This window comes from Lethenteron reissneri, chromosome 67 (genome assembly GCF_015708825.2).
Source record: "Lethenteron reissneri isolate LAM-NWPU_2019-01 chromosome 67, ASM1570882v1, whole genome shotgun sequence".
Taxonomy (NCBI): Eukaryota; Metazoa; Chordata; class Hyperoartia; order Petromyzontiformes; family Petromyzontidae; genus Lethenteron; species Lethenteron reissneri.
In genome coordinates, this window is record NC_083845.1 from 6,048,248 (window position 1) to 6,054,745 (window position 6,498).

The following is a 6,498-nucleotide window of genomic DNA, read 5'->3' on the forward strand; positions in this document are numbered from 1 at the left end:
CAGGCGACCCATAGCACCTGGGCCTGACCCATTGACCTCTGCACCTAGCTTGGCACAGTAGGCAACCCATAGCACCCGGGCCTGCCCCGTGACCTCTGCACCTAGCCTGGCACAGCAGGCAACCCATAGCACCTGCGTCTGCCCCGTGACCTCTACACCTAGCCTGGCACAGCAGGCAACCCATAGCACCTGGGCCTGCCCCTTGACCTCTGAACCTAGCTTGGCACAGCAGGCAACCCATAGCACCTGGGCCTGACCCATTGACCTCTGCACCTAGCCTGGCACAGCAGGCCACCCATAGCATCTGGGCCTGCCCCGTGACCTCTGCACCTAGCTTGGCACAGCAGGCGACCAATAGCACCTGGGCCTGGCCCGTGACCTCTGCATCTAGCCTGGCACAGCAGGCAACCGATAGCACCTGGGTCTGTCACGTGACCTCTGCACCTAGCCTGGCACAGCAGGCCACCCATAGCACCTGGGTCTGCCCCGTGACCTCTGCACCTAGCCTGGCACAGCAGGCCACCCCATAGCACCTGGGCCTGACCTGTGACCTCTGCACCTAGCTTGCCACAGCATGCAACCCATAGCACCTGGGCCTGCCCCGTGACCTCTGCACTTTGACGATGCCAATGACGACTGCGACACCCACTATCGATGACACGGACAGCAGGGCAACGCGCGTTTGTCACCTCGAAGCAGTAGTCCTGGCCCAGAATGCTGCTGTGCACGGCACGGATGACCACCTCCTGCTCCATGCTGAGGTCAAGGGCCTCCACTGAGCTGGGGCTGAGCAGAGACTCGTGGGAGCGAGACTCCTGGAGCCGGGGCATCACATGGGACCTGCGGGAGACACCCACGGGAAAGGTCACGGGAGGTCACTGGGAGCGTCACGGGGGTCACTGGAAGGGTCACGGGGGGAGGGAGGGTCACGGGGGATCAGGGACGGTCACCGGAGGTCACTGGGAGGGGTCACGGGGGGAGGAGGGTCACGGGGGTCAGGGAGGGTCACGGGGGATCAGGGAGGGCCACGTGGGCCAGGGACGGTCACCGGAGGTCACTGGGTCACGGGGGGAGGGGGGTCACGGGGTCAGGGAGGGTCACGGGGTCAGGGAGGGTCACGGGGTCAGGGAGGGTCACGGGGGGAGGGGGGTCACGGGGGGAGGGAGGTCACGGGGAATCAGAGAGGGTCACGGGGGATCAGGGAGGGTCACGTGGGTCAGGGAGGGTCCCGGGGGTCACTGGGAAGGGTCACCGGGGGAGGGGAGGTCACGGGGTCAGGGAGGGTCACGGGGTCAGGGAGGGTCACGTGGGTGACTGGGAGGGTCACGGGGTTAAGTAGCAGCAACAGCTGCAACTGTGGTGGGAATAAAATAAATGTAACCATCGTCATCTTGATCATCATCATCATCAATCAGAAGCAAGCACTGAAAATCGAAGCCGAAAGGTGACGCACTTCATCATGGTTACTATCATCCCCCGTCGTCATCGACATCAACACGAGAAGCATGAAGAGAAGTCGCAACTTGGTGGTATCATCGTGACCACCAAGAACATCAACACCAGAATAAATATGATGTTTGTTTTTGGTACGGTCCACTGGTCACCGCGCCCAGACCATCAACTCATCGCACGAGAAACCTGATTAAATCTGTGGGTCTCTGTGCGAGTCTGTGGGTCTCTGTGTGAGTCTGTGGGTCTCTGTGCGGGTCTGTGGGTCTCTGTGCGAGTCTGTGGGTCTCTGTTCTCTGTGTGAGTCTGTGGGTCTCTGTGTGAGTCTGTGGGTCTCTGTGCGGGTCTGTGGGTCTCTGTACGAGTCTGTGGGTCTCTGGTGACCAGGCTGAGACCATCAACTTGCTATGCAACAGACGCCCGGTTCAACCACGGGCAGCGGCCGAACTCTGGTTCAGAACCCATGATCCTCAGCGGTGCCTGCTCCGTGCGGCAGGGCCATTCATGAACCGCACCGAAGCCACAGTGCCGCCTCGAAGGTCAGTGAGGATGAGGAGTCAACAAAGCGACGAAAATTGGCTGGCGAAGCCACAAACAAACGTAAGAATTGGGCCGAGAAGACGTTTCATTATTTGTAGGCTATGAAATCGTCAACGGCCGCAGGAGAACCGTCCGCCTGCAAACCCGCACCGTCTCAAGTGAACAAATTTTTTTTTTATTTGGCTCCGAGAATGAAAGTAACATTTCGGCGTGTGTAGCAAGCAAAATGAAGAAAGAGAAATACGATGAAGAACAACCATTGATGGGAATGGATTTCAGTTTTGCTGTTGTTAAGGCTTGCGCAACGTGAAAGTATTTCAACGGCGATACGTGCAGTCTTTGACTTATGAACACCACCAGCACTTACGAACACCCCCACTTACGAACAAGGTCCCACCTGATGACGGAGACTTGTGTTGTCTCCGAAACGTCGTGATTTATAATTTTACTTCTATTATTATATTTCGATTTAAAGCTTTCGTGACTGCAGGGATTCATCTTCTTGGTTCTTTCGGTAAAGTCACGTAGAAGGGAAGTAATAAAATAATAAAAATAAAACATCATAAAATAATTTTCACGACGTTTCGGCCACAACGCAAGCAGCCGTCCTCAGGTGGAGAACAGGTCTGTCAAGTAGACAGAGTCTGAATGGCACGCCCCAGGCTTGGAGCGACTATTTATGCTGGGAAAGAGGAGGGAAGGGCGCCTTGACAAAATAATTTGCATATCAAGATGAATTTAGCATATTTATGGGAAATGCAGATATGCGATTAGTACTAGTTGTGAGATACGTAGGAGGATTGGCGAGGGGGTTTAAAGTCATCATGCCCGTGCATTATGCAGGATTAGCAGCATCAAAGAGAGAGAGTAAGGTTAGAATGAATAAAGGGAAGGAATGTTAATAATATGGTGCCGCAGCAACTAATATGTTTATTGACTAAACCTTGTCATATTACACTATGTTTTATTCTACCCACTCAACTGTAAAACACACTGCTGTATATTCACTATAAAATAACTTCTATTATTTTTACTTTTGTTATTTATTTTTACCCCACGTGACTTTACCTAAAAAAAAACCTAAGAGACGGTAGATGTGCCGTGCTCCGCCCGGCACGTCGCTGCCCCGATCCCTCAAAATCTGGCAACGTCGGACCGGCTCCCGTCGAGAGGAGCACAGAAAAAAATTAATCCGTAAAAAAAACTAAGTTTTTCACTCTAAATCCTTTATATGCGTGGCGGCTAGAGTCCTCTCGTCCTCTGGCTTGAGATGGCTGCCACCTATGGGTCAGATGATTGTCTGCCACCATTAAGCAATTGGTAAATAAATATTTTTAAAAAATTTCCTAAACAGTGTAAAATGTTGGAAAAAAAAATTCACGAAAATTAATTGTCACGCACAACGAGTCTGTGTGCAAAATGTCAGCTCGATTGGATCACGGGAAGTGGGTTAAAAAACGACCGAAAGATTTGCACGGTCGTAAGCGCGCAAGCAAGCAAGTGAACTTAATATAAAGGATTTAAAAAATTAACCCGTAAAAACTAAGTTTTTCACTCTAAATCCTTTATATGCATGGCGGCTAGAGTCCTCTCGTCCTCTGGCTTGAGATGGCTGCCACCTATGGGTCAGATGATTGTCTGCCACCATTAAGCAATTGGTAAATAAATATTTTTAAAAAATTTCCTAAACAGTGTAAAATGTTGGAAAAAAAAATTCACGAAAATTAATTGTCACGCACAACGAGTCTGTGTGCAAAATGTCAGCTCGATTGGATCACGGGAAGTGGGTTAAAAAACGACCGAAAGATTTGCACGGTCGTAAGCGCGCAAGCAAGCAAGTGAACTTAATATAAAGGATTTTAAAAAAGTCGATATACTCTCGCCAAATGAAGAGATGTCGTCCAAACGGACGGACACCAAATTAATTTTAATGTCAGCTGCTGCTGAAAAATTGGATTCGTTTTTTAAAAATCCTTTATATTAAGTTCACTTGCTTGCTTGCTTACGACCGTGCAAACCTTTCGGTCGTTTTTTAACCCACTTCCCGTGATCCAATCGAGCTGATATTTTCCACACAGACTCGTTGTACATGACAATTAATGTTCGTGAAAAATGTTTTCCAAAATTTTACTGTTTAGGGAATTTTTTAAAAATATTTAATTACCAATTGTTTAATGCTGCCAGACAATCATCTGACCCAGTGGTGGCAGCCATCTCAAGCCAGAGGACGAGAGGACTCTAGCCGCCACGCATATAAAGGATTTATAGTGAAAAACTTTGTTTTTACGGGTTATACTTGTTTTCTGTTTTCACGTTCACCGCAAGAGCCATGTTTGATTAATGCGGCACTTTATCCCTCGCGAAAGCTTTCTGTTTGGTGGTTTAACATCTTAGCAATCTTCTGTTTCATAACCAGAAAGGGTTAAACACATTCTTATAGCCATCGGACCGTTAATTAAAGTTTTTTTTGTTTAATAAGGGGAGGGCGGGCCGGGGTTGGTCGGTGGTGGTGTAATTTGATTTCGAAGGGGCGGCTTTAGGCGTTTTGCGTCCGACCAAAAAAAATAATGTACCCAACGCTGACGGACGGTTTAATAATAGCCCGGTGATAGGTTCACCACAGGGTACCGTGTGTGGTTTACGCAGCTACCTTGCTTCCGTGGAAAAGCTATTAAACTTGGCGTTTGAAAATCTTAGCACACCTCCTGTACGATTGCCAGAAAGGTTAAACACACCTATTCCTTATTCTTAGGTTTTTTTCGGTAAAGTCACGTAGGTAAAAAATTTAAATTAATAAAAGTAAAATAAATAAATAAAATCACGACGTTTCGGAGGCATGTGTCCGAAACGTCGTGATTTTTATTTTATTTTTATTAATTTTAATTTTTTTACCTACGTGACTTTACCGAAGAAACCTAAGAATATGAATCCTTGCAGTCATGAAAGCTTCAAATCTAGGACCTATTCCTTATTTTTGTAGACTTTGATACTGGCAGAGAAAAGCTATCGCATGATGTAACTGCTCACCGCTTTGATCTCTGGTCTGACACTGGTGGCGAGACTACAGTATAGGCCAATCAGTCTCAAACACAACGCATCACATATTAGCATCGGAGCCATGCGTGTGTTTGCATGTTCACCACAGGTACCGTGTTAATTGTTTTTTTTACCCTTTTGTCTGGCAACAAAACTGACACCTTGGTTTACAAGGAGTCAAGTTTGGATTGACCACAATACCTGCAGTCGGAATGCAAACAAAAAACACAACTCTGATAATGTATGCACTGTCCTTGAAGTTGATTGGTCCACACCCGAGACAGCTTTCCTTAGAGCCTAGTCTCATATGGTGTTGGACCAATCAATTTCAAGGAGAGTGCATACATTAATTATCAGAGTTATGTTTTTGTTTGCATTCCGACTGCAGATATTGTGGTCAATGCAAACATGACTCCTTGTAAAAAAAAAGGTGTCAGCTTTGTTGCCAGATAAAAGGGTAAAAAAACAATTATCACATTTTGCTACTGACAAAGGAGGTTCCAATGGTGTAAATAGGTACTGTGTGTGTGTGTGGTTACCCTACCCGTACCCAGCCGGGTACGGGTAGGGTACGGGTATCGGGTACCCGATTGCGACCTCTGGGATGAAGCCATGTTGCAGGCGCGGGTGGGTTGAATCTAGGAACTTGAATTGTGAGAAGAGACAAGACGTTGGGAAATGAGTGACAAACGGTGACTCACCAGTGACTCACGGCCTACCCGTACCCGGCCGCACCAGGGTCGCAAACGGCTACCCGTACCCGGCCGGGTACGGGTAGCCGGGTATCGGGTAGGGTACGGGTATCGGGTACCCGGTTGCGACCTCTGAGAGAGAGGCAGAGAGACGGGGCCACGTCCCACCTCGGAGATGGAGCTGATGCAAACGAAGCCGGATCGTGCGCCGGGAGCCAAATTGCTCGCTTGTCGGCCGAGCGCTTCGGAGAAAGGGCTCCACATCCAGCAGTGGGTAGACCACGGCCGCTGGCTGGCTGCTGGCTGGCTGACTGGCTGACTGGCTGACTGGCTAACGACGGCGATTGCTCAGGAGTAGGGGGGGAAGGGGGGGGGTGATGCGTGACGATACGTGATTAATTAATCGGAGATAGAATGAGCTTAATTGAGCGACGAAGCACATTTTTTAATGCGATGCGTGGGATGTTTGCGCAGTCACTAGTGACCGGAGACTTAGACCATCAACTCCGCGACCCTTGAGAGAGAACGCTTTAATGACGAATCAGTCGGCGCGTTTGGATATTTGGAGTTTGCGGTGTCTGTCTCTCTCTCTCGCTCTCCGACTCCCACTGATCGCGTGGATTGTTCTTCGGGTCCTCTGTCAACTCGACGTCAACACGCACGCTTAGAGATATTTGGCTGCTGCTGTACGTTTCAACGTGATGATGATCCATAAGAGGGAGTTAGATCGCATAAATATATAAATGTGTCGTTAAAACCCGCCACCACTAGTACAGCACGA